The 16,007-nt window shown below is 41.9% G+C and overlaps 1 protein-coding gene across 10 annotated transcripts in view; it reads left to right on the forward strand.

Annotated features, from left to right (window-relative positions):
• The first annotated feature begins 383 nt into the window (after positions 1-383).
• Positions 384-16,007, forward strand: part of DTNB (dystrobrevin beta) — a 212,810-nt gene continuing 197,186 nt past the window's right edge. For 9 of the 10 annotated variants that reach the window (XM_042803206.1, XM_042803209.1, XM_042803210.1 and 6 more), the window contains exons 1-2: positions 384-533; positions 1,223-1,301. The gene's annotated coding sequence lies outside the window, so the exon portion shown is untranslated. Of the gene's footprint in view, positions 534-672; positions 748-1,222; positions 1,302-16,007 lie in introns of those variants that run through there. The other variant, XM_042803207.1, reaches the window with a different exon arrangement.

Genomic DNA, 16,007 nt, shown 5'->3' on the forward strand with positions numbered 1-16,007 from the left:
ACTGCGCCTGCGCGCCGCCGCTGTGGCAGGGACGGGAGCGCGCGGGGCGGCCTCTGATTGGCTGGGGAGCACGAGCGCCCCGGTCGCCGATTGGCTGAGGGAAAGGGGGAGCGCGCGGCGCGGCGCGGGGCGGGGAGCGTGGGGGGGGGGGGGGGGGGGGGGGGGGGGGGGGAGCGCAAGCACGTCCGCCCCGCCGGTGAAGCGTCTGCGTCGTGATTGGCGGCCGGGCGGAGCCGCGCGGCGCGGGAGGGGGGCGGGGACTGAGGGTCCCGGCTGATGATTGGCTGGTTGCCGATCGGAGGGGCGGGGAGGGGGTGAGGCGGGCGCGGGCTCAGATTGGCGAGTGTGCGCGCGCCCTTGCGGAGGCGTGCTGGGATTGGCTGGGCGCCGCGAGGCGGCCGGGGACCGTTGGAGCGGGGAGGCTGAGGTGTTTGGCCGCGGAATCGGCGGCGGCGGCGGCGGCCGGAGCCCCCCGCGCCCGGGCAGCCCCGACGCCCCCCGACCCGCCGCCTCCGGGGCCGGCGCCGGCGGAGGTGCGTGCTCGGCGGGACGGAGGCGGGCCCGCTGCGAGCTCCGCTGCCGCCCGCGGGGTGGGGGGGGGGCGGTGCATGGCCTTGCGGGGAGGAGGAGGAGGAGGAGGAGGAGGAGGAGGAGGAGGGTGCCCCTGTGCCGCCGCGGCCGGGGAGCGGGCAGGCCCGGGCCGGCAGCGCTGAAGCGGAGCCCCTCACCTCAGCCCGGCAGCCGCGGGTGCGGTGGCGGGGTTTGCCGAGCTCCGGGCCTGGCGCGGAGGAAGCGCGGAGCGGAACGCTCTGCAGCAGGCCTGGGACGGGGTGGGGGGTGGGGGGGGGGGGGGGAGAGCTGGGCTGCCGCCTCGGGGGCTCCTCAGCGGGTTCCAGATGCCGCGGAGAGAACCTCGCCGCTTTACCTGCCCCACGCCCCGCCGTCGCTGCTCTCTTTGTGGAGGCTGGTGGCGGGAGCAGTCGCGGCACCCAACTGGTTGTGGCTGCGTCTTCGCGTTTCATCTTGTAGCAGACAGATGCTCGCGTAGACGCAGGATCTGGAGGCTTCATTTCTTTGTAATTAACAGGAGACACAATCAGGGCAAAAGTAGCATAATCGTAGTTGTAAACGCGAAGCGGGGGGGGAGGTGTTACTTTTCTGTGGAAAAAACATATCTGTCTTGGAAAAAAAAACCTTGTGTTTTTTTTCCCCATTTTCTTAGATTGTCTTTAAATGTTTGAAGAAGGAACAGAGTCCAGGAAAGTGGAAGTTGCCCTGAGAGACTTCTCAGTGTAATTCAGGTAATGTGATCTGTTGTAACTACCCGTGGTATTGAAGCTAAAAGTTTGCATCATGTAAGTGATTTCAGTTACCTGTTTGTCACACTCACATAACCGATATAGAAATTTTTAATTTATGACAAACTGCAGATATGAAGTAGTGATTTCTGCATTTTATGTGAAGCATTGGACGTGTGAAAATATTCCTGTGTGAGATGCAATCCTGTATTTTAAAAACCCTGCACAATTACATTCTTGTGCAACAGATCCCTTAGCTGGGGAAGGGGAAGCTGATGGATAGTCCTATGGAGACCCAGGAGACCCTTTGTGGTGTGCAGAGCTTTCTTCTTTCAGAGGGGATTGGTGAGCCACTGAGAATGGGCTGCACAGCACAAGGATACTTTGGAAGTTGTTTCTGCGCTGCTTGAAAGTCCATGACTAATGGGATCGGAGTTGTTAAAGTTAGAATTTGGTCAATAGTTGGGCATGACTGCCCTTTAAAAATGCTTTGTACTTTCAGTTTTCTTTTCTTACTCTGGTTCTTAAAACTGACTGTATAGTCTGATGCTGTGTGATGTGGCTGCCTGGTCACAAAACGTTTCATGTGCCTCAAACAGGGGTTCAGAAAGTCAGAAGCCTTGGTTCTGGGTTTTAAAAGTTAGGAAGTGCTGGACTGAAGAATTTGGGTTCTTTCTTCCTCCCCTCCTTTTTTCTTTTCCCTGGTAAGTGTATGTGATCCTATACTGCTAGATGATATAAAGCGCACCCAAAGAAAAGTAGGTAACCCAAAGCATTGGTTTAAGACTGTTGCTTGTTGTGTTTCCTCTTCTCCAAAGCATATTTTGGATTAATGGGGAATTTAGATAACAGGGCAAACGTGCTACTGACCTGAAGACCTCCTTTTTAGCGTAGCTGCAAAGAGGAGAGTTAATCCTTATAGACAGCGCAGGGCAGATTGAGCAGTAATTTCTCTTACCAGAACGGGTACCTTTTGTGAAGGCTCTCTGTGGCCTATGCTCTTTTCTTGAAGTTCTTTTCCAGACTAGTCGATTCACGTCATGTTTCTAGCAACATCATTCCTTTGACCCTTGAATTCTTGCTATGCTTTCGACTGTCCAGGTTGCCACTCCAGAGGTAGCTTGCTTAGGTCATTGCTTTGACCATATTGTCCTATTTAAATCCTATTTGGGTTTCTACTTCCTATCATTATCGTACATAGGATTCTTGTTTTCACTTTGTAGCTGTTCAGTGATTTATCCCCAGTTTGCCACTGAGGTCTTGCTCGTACCAGGAAGGGAGCTCCCTGCTCTGATGTTTGGGATACCAGAGTTTGTTGCCTACTTGTTACATGATCTCACATTTAAGAGGGCACATCCAGTCGGCCACCATGTAAGTGCTTTATGACACCCCCCACTGTTGTTCATTAAAGTTTTTGTTGTGATGAATACAGAAGCCATGTCAATAGTTTTTCAAACTCCCTGGGGTTTTTTTGCAGCAGACTGCTTTTTCTCTTAGGCTGTTGGTTATCTAGAATGGTAAATTCCTTTAGATGTTTTCTGTGTGGCAGCTAATATATTCAGGCATCTGGTTTATCACAGAACCTAGAGTTTTCAGTAATAATACAAGTTCTAAGAGGTTAAGTGATGAGTAGTATAGAAAACTTAAGAAGCTGTAATGCAAGAACAAGGGCTTTTGCAATATTGTAAAGGCATCATTTTTCTTTCAGTTTAATTATATTACACACTCAGTACCACAGGGTGGCATTAGGAGCGACGATTTGCAATTCTGTGTAGTTCGTATGTTATCTATGGTGTGTTGTGCAAGCTGACAGTTTTTGAAGAGGGAGAAAATCAAGTCTTGAGGTTTAAATTAACAACTTGGGGATTAACTCTGTACTTCAGAGAGCCTGGTTTCATTGGCTGGTCTCTTATACCATTTAGGTTCTATAAAAGCTTATATTCAGATGAGGCATTCTTTGCAAATAATTTGCTAGAATATCTTTTTAAAAGAAAGGTAAAGAATTCTCTTAGCTTAGACATGGTAGTCTGTTATGTTAGTGCTACTGTTGTAGTCACTGACTACGTCACCTGATGGGAAAGAAGACCATTTCCCAGCAGGTGAGACGAGCTGGCTTTCAGCATTCCACTCAGCACAGCTGGATTCTATTACCATTATCTATCACTGCTACTTTTTTTTTTTTTTTTTACTTTGTGGTTTCAGGGTTATGTTACCTGGCGATAAGGATTTGAATTCATATTTGGTTTGTATTTTTTTTTTTTCCCCTTGAGTACCAGGGAGAAGAAATCATGATTGTATTGTGTATGTTTGATTTAGTGTTTAAACAGGTTTCTACTGATAAACTGTGGCTAAACTTAAACAGTTTCATGGGTCTTTTCCAGTCCTGTGGGCTTTCAAGGACTATTAGGAGGAATGAAAGTATCTTAACTTCTCAGCTGTGCTTAAGTAATACAGACTTACAAAAATACTTACACCAATAAAGTTTTTTAGGCAACCTAGATCTGGAAGAAATGGTAGAAGATCTTATAATGTGATACCTGTTGTGGAATTTTACTTGGCCAATTGTATCTCTTGGAAAATGAATGGAATTATGACAGCAGGTACCAATTCATGTCTAAAGTTTTAAAAGATTGGATGTATAAAGTATGTACTGTAGTTACAAACCACTTAAAATTATAATTACTGTAAGTAGTTACTAACTGCAAGTGTAAGGTATTTTTTGGTCTTTATCAGTCTTTATTCTTTCAAGTGCAGCTACATGTAAGAAGTGGAGGAGTGAAGAAGGTGTTTTGCCATAAAGCAAACAGTGAGGGAGCCTAGTCCCTATTTATTTATTTTTAAACAGGAAAAGTAACAAAGCTGAGGGATAAAAGCTTAGTTTTACAGAAGACAATGGCAAGCATAATCATTTAAAGTTTTACATTTGGCTTATTTTGTTTTTCCTTTCTTGAAGAGAGAAAAAGCTTCATTTGTTTCCACAGTTGGTCAAATATTTGGAATATTGTTGCATCACAGATGATTAGAAAAGAAGCTGATGGAGTTCTACGTGTGTTAGACGTGTATGTGGAACAGCAATAGACAATCACATAGGGCTGAATGTAAGGACTGAATATTGTAAAAGGGATTTTTTGAATATAGTCTGCAAAGAGAAGTTAGGAGGCAGGGAAGAGATGAAGTTTCCAGTTCTACTATAATGTATTCTGTGTTACTGCTTGTAGGTCATTTTTTTATAGCAGTGGAATAGACTTGGAGAAGCAACTTATGGCAACAGCAAACATTTTGAAGATGTGACTGGGTAGTAGTATCAGTTAACTTGCTATATGACTGTGATCCTACAGGTTGTATAGCAGAGCAGGCACCGAATTATTTGGAAGTAGGTGTGCTGTGAAGTATGTACACCAAGAGGTTTCTTTGCCTGGTTGCCTAGTGGATGCAACCAAAATATGGTTTGGGTTTTTTTTAATACCTTGCAGTATGAGCAAGCCTGCAAGTCTTGAGAGGCTTAACTAGGATTGCACAGTGGAGCAGCCTGGCTGTGTGGGCATGGTAGGGTTCTGTCCTGGGAGAGGGGTGCTCTGGGCACAGGCAGAATGCCATCTAAAACAGTATCCTTTGAGTTTGTTGGGTTTTGGTTTGATTTGGTTTGGGTTTTTTGCAGTGCATATGGAATCTTATCTTGTAATGACTGTGAGGTTTTGTGGGGTTTTTAAATAGAATGAGCACATCAAAAGGAAATATTTAGGCAGTAGGGAGGCACTGGTGGCTGTGACAACCAGTTTGGGTACAGACAAATTTTTGAAGAAGGTATTGTATGTTTTTGGCAGCTCAGACAAAATTGAATGTTACCTGGGATGATGTATCTGTTCACTTTCCCATTAACTGTGGCAAATGGCAGATATACTTTTAAATTTAGATTAATGTCAATTCCTTATTCTATAATCTTATACCATTTTAATTATGTCTACTACTTTTGTAAAAAAATTATAACTTTGTAGACTTGTGAAGTTGGTGAGAATGATTTTACATTTTAAGTTAATGTAGGAGATAAAATTATCATTATGTAAAGAACTAAGCTTGGGTAAGCTTTTTTTTCTAATTCAGTTGTGATGGTGAAAGTAGTTCATGTGTCCAGGTGTTTGTCACTACCTTTTGACTGGAATTCACCATCTCTACAGGTGTGCTGAAGGAGCAGTTTGTGCAGACTTTTTCTGATGTGCTGAAACTTTTATTCTAAGCTAATTGATCACATCTGAAGTGAGGTGGGAAGGGAAGGTCTTGTGGGGATTACTCTGTTGATTGGTGGTGATGGTAGCAGGTGATAGAGGACTAGAGGTGATGACAGATACTAAAAATATTATCTTCCACTGATGTGGATGGGTTGGGAGGGGAGTGGTGTTTGTGCTCTACACTGTCATCTGCCAGCCTGAGATGGGGGTAGGTTGTGTTCTGTGGTGGTCCTGTATGTGTGTCACTGCTGGTGGTGCATTCCTTGCTCTGTTCCTGCTCGATCTATTAATCTAGGTTAATGGAGAAAAGGGCAAAAATGTAACTCTAAGACATTTCCTAATAAATATTTCATTTTGGTGAAGAGGAAATTTTAGAATTCTCTCTTGTGCTCTAGTGAGCAGTTCTGGGAACCTGCAGATTAAAATGGCTAGAAAGGGTTTTATAATATTCACGTTGGAAAAGCTGGGAAGCACAGATTGCACAGAAATCCCCTCTGGTGTTATAAAGAAGATGAGTTTTCCCTTCCTGAGAGGGAGAGGTAAGCTGTTAATTAGGATATTTCCAACTTCTGTTGCTTGAAATTCATGATGTAATATTTAATTTATCTAACATTAACACTGTTTTATTTTAAGGAAACAGTTTTAACTGCTAAATTTGCTCTTGTTTGTAGGCTCTTGGTAAATCTTACGTATAGACATTGCTTATAACTTCAGTCTCAAAATCAACAGGGCAGGTTGTACAAACCCATTTCTGTTCCTCAGGCTTTTGGGCAATAAAGAGAAATGAAGTTTTTGATGGCGCTCTGGTTATTCAAGAAAAGCATTTTTGTATTCTAGGCACCTTGTGTCCTGACTTCTACGCATCCTCCCCTTAGTTTGCTGGAAAACAGATTTGACTGCATAATATGTGTTTAAACACGCAGTGTTGTCCTTAATAGCTTGTAGTTTTCCCCATTCTCCATGCTTAGCAATTCCCTGTTTACTAAAAATGAATATATAATATGTACCGAAAATAATACCTTGTAGTATTCTTTTAAAGCTTCCTTTGTTTTTGTGACTTAAACTTCAGAAGTAGGCTCCTAACACCCAGTGCTGACTGTCAGTCTCATCAACCTGTCTGCAGTCTTGCACCTGACCTGTAAATTGTTTAGGGCAGGGATTTCCTTTTGTTCTGGGCACTGAACGAAGTTACATACGTGATCTGAAATTTTGTTGTATTACAGTAATTCAGATGGTTTGGAACTCTACCTGGACTTGAATTTTTTTCTTTTTTTTTTTTTTGAGGTAATCTGGAGCTTTTGTTTAAAACCATGTTAAAAGCTGTTGCAGGTTTTGAAAGAAACCCATGATGAAACATTGTTACTTGTTCCATATTTGTTTAACTCGTATCTAGTAAATTTCTTACTAGGTGGGAAGATAAAATTGCTGGTCTCGCACTGGGGATTAGACTGATGCTGTGGTGGTTTCCCCTGACAGTAAATTAAAGCAATAAGGACTGGCTGAGGATGTGCTGGTGCATGCAGTGTCCTGCGCAGAGAGAACAGATGGCATTTTATGCCTTGAAAAAAATCTTACAGTCTGAACAGAAGTGGCAAGGCAGGGAGGAGGGAAATGTTTGGTTCTTAGTATTTGTCCTGGGTTTGGCTGGAATAAAGCGAATTTTCTTCCTAGCAGCTGGCAGGGTGCTGTGCTTCGGAGGGAGGCCGAGAGCACTGTTGGTAACGCGGGTGGTTCCGTTGTCTCTCGGCAGTGTTTGCACTAACTCCGGGGCTTTTCCCTTCTCTCGCTGCCTGGCCAGCAGAGCCTGGGGGGCACAAGAAGCCGGGAGGGGACACAGGCAGGACACCGACCCAAACTGGCCAAAGGGGCTCTCCAGACCGTACGGCCTCATGGCCGGTATCTAAACTGGGGGGGGTTGGCCGGGGGGCACCACGGCTCGAGGGTTGGCTGGGCATCGCTCAGGGCCGGGGAGCAACTGGACTGTGGAGCACTTGTTTTGTGTGTTCTCTTCTCGCTTTCCCTCCCTCTTCTGTCCTATTAAACCAAACCATCTTTATCTCAGCCCACAAGTTTTACTTTTTTTTTTTCCCAGATTATCTCCCCCATCCCACTGGGGGGGGGAGTGAGCGAGCGGCTGCGTGGTGCTTAATTGCCGGATAGGGTTAAACCACAACAGCACTAAATCTTCATTCCTAAACTGCTTGATTGCCCATTCATTTTTAAGAAAGTTTACTGTATAATATGTGCATATTTTTGCAAAATCTGCATTGAGTAGCTCTTGATCCACTGTATGTATTTTAAAAAAAGAAAAGGAACCATTGACCTGTATACAGTTTCACTGCAACACTACAATCCATTCGCTTGGTCTTAGTCTATTGGTTTTTTCACTTATGCCCTTGTAGACTGAAGTCAGTTTTGACTTGTAAAGATCTTATGCGAGCATTTGAGTCCAATACTTGTAAGAAGGCTTTGTCTTAAAAGTCTGTGAGAGATCCAGACCTTTAAGTCTGTAGGAAGCTATGCTACTAGAGGATGCGTATTATTTCTCAAAGATGCTCTGCTAATCCTGTTGCTGTAGATACAGAAATAATATTTCAAATTGCTTTTAATACTTTTGTGCACAATTGCTTATGCTTCAGTTTCTTATCCCTTACAGTTTATGGGAACAGAATTTGAAATTTTAAGTTAAACTAGGAGAATTATCAGAAATGGCTAAAATATGCTTTAAAAGATGATGTTGCCAGTTTACTCACTTAAGTATAAAAGGCTTGTCTTTGTCTTCCTGGCTTTTGGTCGTAGTATGCCAGATGTATCCCCTGAAATATCTTCTAGATTGCTTTCTTTTTCCTAGTAAGAGGCATAGGAGAATGAAGGAATAATTTTAATCAGTTACATATATTAATGTTTGACTGCTGATAAAAGTGAGATCGGAATATGAACCAAGAGAGGATGAAGAACAAAGAAATGAATAAGACGGCATCAGATATTTTGGATAGACAGAGAGGGAGATAAGGGAATGAAATTAATCTTTGAGGTTTTTTGTTCAAATTTCTAGTACAGAAAAAGTAAAAATACTTTAGCATCTTTTCACTGAAATCCATGTTAGATGAATAAATGTGAGCACCTTTATAGCATAAATAATTTCTTTGTACTTTAAAATTAACAGAGCACTTACGACAACTTAGAAATGATTTAAAATTAATTAAATGAACTGACAGTTGAAGCCATACAAGTTTAGAAGCCCAAAACAAATGGCTGAATGCTAAGCTGGATGTGACAGCAATAACCTTTTCTGCAAGCACAGATACACCCTGAATTTTTGTCCAGTATCTTCATCTGAATGACAGGTTCATTCACATTTTTAAAAGTGAGTGAACTGACAAGGGATGAAAGCTTTTCTTTAAACTACCACAGAAGGTGTGTTCCTTTGCATTAGAAAATTGGCAGAAAGTTACTAAACTTCCTTCACTGTGTGTCAAGTACATTCAAGATCAGCATATGTCCCAAACTGTTATTCTGACTTTTTTTTTTAATTACAAGTTATTTATGAACATAAATAGGTATAAGCACAACTTTTATTCTCACACAGCAACTGCAGTCTTCTTATCACTGATATCAAATATTATTTCTGCTAGTAAAATGTAACGTCAAGAATATGTACAAACTCAAATTTAATACTTCATAAATTAGCTTGTGTTTCTGCGTTGTTCTGTTTGGTTGATGAGGCTGTGTTTCAGTGCAAACCAATGGCGGGTAATGGTTATCAGATCGTAAAGATCAGAATTTCCTTAGGAGTATATCTTAAAGGGGGAAATACAAAATAAAACAAAATTGACTTTAAAGCAAAAAAAAAATTAAAAACCTCTCTAGCTAATTAACTGCCCTGGTGACTAAATGAGAGTAATCAGGAAGCTGTGAGGAAGCACCTGAAGCTGCAGATATGGAACCCAAAAGATGAAGTTTAAGTTCATAATTTCATAGTAAGAAGTCAACATAAAGCAGTTAAGAATCACACTCCTGTTCTTCCCTAGGTGGTGGCTGTAGTTAGTGCAAGCATGTAAGGCTGCTGCATTAGCGGAGATTAATTCCATAGTCTGTCTCCCTCCCTTCAATTCAAAGAGGAAAAGCTGCTTATTTAGGCCGTTACCTACAGCTGATGAGCTCCAAGAAGAGCGAAACCTTTTAAGACAGGTCCTGTAGTATTGGCCTAACAGCCCGCAGCGCGGCTGGCTCGCGTGCGTTCCAGTGCTTGAGCTTCGAGTGTGATGGAGAACCCCAGAAATGTGCGGTCCAGGGGCAGCTGTGGCCGAACCTGTTACAGCAGGTCAAGGGGGAAACAGCCATGAGGTTTTACCTTTTATTTATGGCACTGTTTGTTAGCCAGCCAGCAGTATGTACATAATGGATGCGTGTGCTGTGGGGGTGGGAGAGAGCTTGTGAAGGTAAAGAAAAGGGAGGGAGAACTGTGGAACAGAAGAATGGAATATAAACAGGGGAAAAACCCAACCAAACAAGAGAAGTAAGAGAAATGTTTGAGGCTACGGTGCTATTGAAGATATTTTAGATGGTGACTGACTGTAGAATGCTCCACATTTAGTGGTATGGAATTTATAAATTATCTTTTATATTAACTCTGTCATAGAGGCTACTGATGAAGCAACCAAACAGTGTTGTTGTAGCTATTAAAAGAGGGAGAAGGTGAATGGACAGAGGGAAATGGTAACCTTTTAGAAGGTTTCCATCAAACATACTTAACTGTAGTTTTGTATGGAACTGTATCTTACACAGTTTTTGAGGTTTAAGATGAACATTACTTTGCAACAAGTATATACAAATAACTGTTAGCATTTAATGATTTTTTTCCTAATATTATTTAATAATAATTATGTTTCTTCAGTGAATATTTTACTGCAGTGCAGATAATTCCCTGCTGAGTCTGTGTTGTGAATTTAAATCATAGTCATCTTGTACTAAGATCTCCCAGGGGACTTTGAGGCTAGTCTTTCCATTACAGTAAAAAAAAAAAAATAGTCCTTTTTTATATGTCTGTGTAGACATACAGATATATACACACACTTGTGTATCAGTAAAAATAAATTGTCGTTATAATATTCCAATGTCTCAGTAATTTTCAACAGCCCCAGCCTGTAATCAGAACACTTGCAATGCGTGTGCTCAGTGCACTTTTCTGACAGGACTAGCTGAGGTGGGAGCGGGTTGCAGCTTCCTTTTGGTATCTCTAAAGCTCGGGCAGCAAGCGCAGCCTGCACGGCGTCGGGGCTGGCTGCAGCACTGGCTTCAACCTGTAAACTTCCATTTCTGCTTTCAGCTTGAGCATACTCGGCTGTTAAAGGCTTCCGGACTGCAGTCACTATCAGTACCTGTACTGCCTTCTCTGGCACATGAGACGAACCCTGCCAATACTGGGGTTATCTTGCTGATTTCAGATTTTCTTCCTTAAACAAAGTTGCTGCCTCTTGACATAAAGCAGAAGTATATTCTGTGGAGCCAGCACCATTCGTACTTTGAATTCAAGCATTGTTCTATCACTGCAGGAAGAAAATTCTTTTTTTCACTGAATCAGACTTGAGCAGACCACTTGTGCACTCTCTTGCAAGTTTTCTGTACTTCCACTTTAGGTGGGGAGTGTAAATTTAGCCCGTGCTGTTGGAGCCAGAACTGATGTGAAGATCAAAACCCGTGGAAGCAACTTTTGCTTCCAGCTCTCCATATTTATCAGAATCCTTGAAACATTGGGAGACACCTGGCCAGAAGAGATTGGCTCTGGCATGGTTTTAACAGCCTCTAAGAAAAAAATGCAGTAGGTCAAACCTACTCTTAGTCCCTTTTCTGAAGTGAAGCAAGAGCTGTCATAATGCAAGTGTCCTTTCTGGATTGCTAAGGGTCACACAAAGCTTTTTGAGGAAGAAATACCTATGGAAATCATCCAGGACAGACCAGTAGACTCACTGTCACGTCACCATGACTGGAAACAGAGTAAGTTACTTGATGATACTGCTTTTGCTAGAATAGCAAAACAGGATGTTCATCATGAAACACCTCTGTGTGTGAAATTCACGTCTTTATCAGATTTTAGGGTTTCCCCTCTAAGGAGAGACTGGTGGTGATACAGATGGTTTGTGTCCAGGCGTATTTCTTTAAGCACTGTAAATTTCAGCCTTTGGTTGATTTGAGCATTACTAAAGCTAAAAAAACAAACAAACAAACAAAAAAACCCAAACAAACAAACAAAACCTAAAAAAATAACAACAAAAACCCAACCAAACAAAAAAAAAACAAAAACAAAACCAACAACAACGAAACACACCCCCTCCAAAAAAAAAACCCACCCAAAACAGCCAAACAACAACAAAAAAAGAAATTAGAGTGTTGTTATTCAGTTAGTTATTTGTGCACCAATTCTATATGTTTCAAAAATCTGCTAGTCTCACTTAACACTTAAAGCAATCTGTAGACCTTTGATTTTTCTTTCCGATCAGTTGTGGGTATAGTATTTACTTTGACCATGACTTCTGTGCCTCTTTAGCAGCAAGAGAGAAAATCACTTTGTTTTGTATCATACAATATAGATTTTTAAATTGGAAAACAGTGGAGTTGGGGGAAGGGGAAGAAAACAAAAACAGACTAATGCATCTTATTGCTAAGAATGCCTCAGTGTAGGGTAGAGGTAATAAAAAACCATCTTCCTACTCTAAGAGCAAGGTTACATTCCTGAGCAGAAGACTAATATGGCTAAAGAGTCAGAGATCAGATCGTTGCAGCCTCACTGTCCGCAGGTTAACTGTCCCTGTCATAAACAAGTGTAGAATCACACGTGGTCAGTGACCGGGGGTGAAGGGTGAGGTGTCAGCTGAAGGAAATCGCATTAAAAATGTAAGCCAATTATGAAGAAGTTTAGGAGGACTCTGTTAGCAATTGAATTTCATCTCTTCTTTTCTTGTCCAGTGTAGAGGCATGTGAGGTTATGCAAATAAAGAGGTGAGAGGGCAGGGGATAAGCAGGCAGTACTAGGTTTAAATGTCTGTTCCCAGGCTCTGATCTGTCTCTCAGGATTAGTACCCTGATGCTGTAGTGTAGTTCTGTGAAAGCTTCAGACCAATGCTCAGTTATGGTCAAAAAAAAAAAAAGCTAAATAAATATTCTTAAAAAATATTATTAATGTTCTATTAAGGGTCTTGTAACAAAAGGCAGGAATGTTATTATTGCTGCTGTATAAAGCAGTGGTGTGCCTATATTGAATACTCTGTTTCTCCTTTGTCTCTGAAAGCAGGTGATGGAACAAGAAAGGGGATGGTAGAGGATGGTAAAAATCAGTCATAAGTATGAGTGATTTCTGTGCAAGAAACAGCTAGTCTCCAGATTCTTCTGCCTGAAAAAGGGATCGTGTCTGAGGATGGTTTGTGTCTTGTCCAATAAAGAAATGGGTGGAGGCAGGAGGGAACATAAAATGGAACTAGCCAGTAATGAGGCTACAAGAAGCAGAAAGATGATGAGTAACCATGCTTTTCGTCTGACACAGAATGGTGATTCTTATGTTTCTAGTTAAAATAAACAAACAAAACCCACAGCCCTACAAATATCCAAGAGTGCAGAATGGAATTTTACATCAACCGTAGAGAAGGCAGGACTCAGTACTACAATTTTAGCCCTGACCTTTAAAGCAAAATCCAGCCTTTTTAGAATAATTAAAGCATAAGATCTCTGAACCTAATTAGAAATATTTTTAGAGTTTTCTGTGAAATTCAGAACGTTTTGATTTCTACCTTTATGCAAGTAGCAAGAAGTATTGTCTGGATCTCAAAGTACTTGGCTTTCAAGAAGTTGTATCTCTGCTTGTGAGTGAGACTTTTCTTGCTGCAAGGACCTTTTGGGGAGCCTTGCTTTTCTGTGTAATTATTCTGAGGTTCGATGGCAATTTCGAGTGGGGGAAGGAAGAAAGCAGATTCTTTAATTAAACACTACTAATCCCAAGTGTTGCTATCTTAATGTGTAGGCTCTCTTGATGAACTTTACCTTTGAGGCACTCAAAGGGTAGATGGCAGGAAGTTGTAAGGGAATAAATAAGAAATCATTAGGCTTAGTCTATAGAAAACAATGGCACCATCTGGCACTAGAAAGTCTCTGACTGGATCGAGGTTGGGCGTTCTGTACTACGGCCAAAACCTCAGAAAGCTGTCTGGCATTTTTGGTATTTGTGTATGCAGTTTAAGACTGTGCTTAAAGAAACACTGAAGTTAGGGTTTAACATCTCTTTCAGTCTTGGCCATTCCCCTTCAAATACATGCACTAAGATACAGTGTTTACTGTTGTTTTTATAAAAGTCTGATTAATACTTAGGGTAACTTTATATTAAAATTTCCTCCTGATTTAATCTTCTGAATCTGTATTGATTCCTGCATGGGTGGTTCATTTGCAAGTTTTAATGTTTGTAGGTATTTGCACCTTCAGGTAGCATGTAGCTACACGTACCGAAAGCTACAGGAAAATGAAATGCATTGTATTATTATATTTAATGGATAGAGGAAAACTTAAACTCACAGTTACTTTATTTTAGAAAAGCTGTTTTTTCTGCTGTCTGTAGCAATTTTGATCCTTACCTCTCATCCTTCAGTTTGTCCAAGTCAAATAAGGTTCTGTGTTCTGTGTTGCTGCTCGTGGCCATTCCAGTCATTCCTGTGCAAAGCCGTGATCCCCTGTTCATCTTTACTCTCACCTCCTTTCTCAGTCTGTTGTGGTTTTCCATCCTAGGCTTTTCCTAGTTACCTGCACATTAATTGCTTTAGTCCCCCCTTTTCATTTGGCCTTTTCTCGGCTGCTCAGTTTTCTTGATATGTGTGTGTTGATTTGGACTCGTAGGAGCACAAAGTGCATTTGGTAGGAGGAGTGACAAAATAAGCCAAGATCCTTCAATGTGGAAGAGAGGCAGCTGGGGAGGAGATATGTTGGAGGTGCATAAAATCATGAATGTCATGGGGAGGGTGGGTGGTGGTTGATCATTTGTATCTCGGTAGAAGAACTAGGAGGCCTTTGAATTTGATAGGAGGAGGCAGGCGCAGAAAATCCAGGGAGGTGATTTGCTGAGCTGTGGGTTTCATGCTTGGGAATTCTTGCTGCAGTGTTATGAATGTCAAAAGTTTATGGACAATAAAGGGACAAACACACAGGCTCGTGGGGGGGAAAAAGCTGTTGATGGTTACTAAATACAGGGAGTCGCTTTGGCTCAGGAAGTTTTGGCACTGCAACCTTTTGGAACTTGAAGTTCTTGGGAAGTTTTTCTGTATGCTTGTCCTATCCTTTTACTCTTTCCTGTGCTTCTGCTTTGGGTTCCTTTTGGAGACATGATACTGCATTGGCAAGCTGGATTTGGCCCAGTAGCATGCTGTTATTCTCTCAGTAGAACTTTGAAATAAAATAATTAAGGCTTTTAAGCATGACCAAGCATGTTTCTTCTTCTGTATCCCTCTTTAGCATTTTATATGAGCTCTTTTTATGACTCAAGTCTAACAAAGTTCATCTGGGTTACTGTTATGGAAATCTTCACGTCCAAAACTGATGTTTTGTGACTGTATAAGAACTTCCTTCTGTTGACAGTGTAAAGAAAATATTCACAGTTTTAGATGCATGTTCCTGCTGTCCTTTTTTGTAGCAATATAGTGCCTGGTTACTGTAGGCGCACGGACTTGGGATTTCTTCAGCACAGAGTGGTCGTACAGTGCATGCTATATAGTTAGCACATACTAAAAGGGTAGCATGTGCTGAAGAGAGCACAAAGAAGCAGTCCTGTTCTAGGTGTAGATAGGCACTGGTCTGTGTAGATGGCTTATCCCAAGCATTGCTGGTCTGTTGGGGTTTTGAAGAATCATGAAGTAGATACCAAGTGTTTAGAAGCAGCTCCTCATGAAATGCGAAGGACAAAACCGGATTAAAAACCCCTCCTGAGTGCCTGGGGATTCTCCAGTGCAGTCACATTGTCTTCTCTTGGTACATAAATATATTTGAGCGTCTTTCTCCACGTGTGTCCATTGTAAGGTGAGAATCCATGGTAAGAATTTTTGTTTGCCTTATCATTTCAATCCATGCATGTTTCTTGGCACTTTTCTCATGCATTGTACTATAAATGCTAAAAAACCAAACCAAAACAAAAACAAACCAATGCACAACTAGCCAAACAAACAAACAAAATGAAAAACCACCACACCCCCCCAAAAAAATCCCCACCAAAAAAACCCAAAACCAAACACCCCAACCCCCTTTGAACAAACAAAACCAACCTAACTAAAAAACCAATGGAGAACAAACTGCAGTTTATCTTTCTTGATTTTTGATGTTGAGCACTCTGACTTGCATCTTTAGCATAACTGCAGTTATTCTGGGTTTAGTTCATTCCTGGTTTGAGCCTGAGACAGGTTTAAAGTACAAAGGTGAATATGGACTTCCCAGCTTCATCAGTAAGGGATCCTTC

Source organism: Tyto alba, unplaced genomic scaffold (assembly GCF_018691265.1).
Source record: "Tyto alba isolate M040663 unplaced genomic scaffold, T.alba_DEE_v4.0 Super-Scaffold_40, whole genome shotgun sequence".
Lineage (NCBI taxonomy): Eukaryota > Metazoa > Chordata > Aves > Strigiformes > Tytonidae > Tyto > Tyto alba.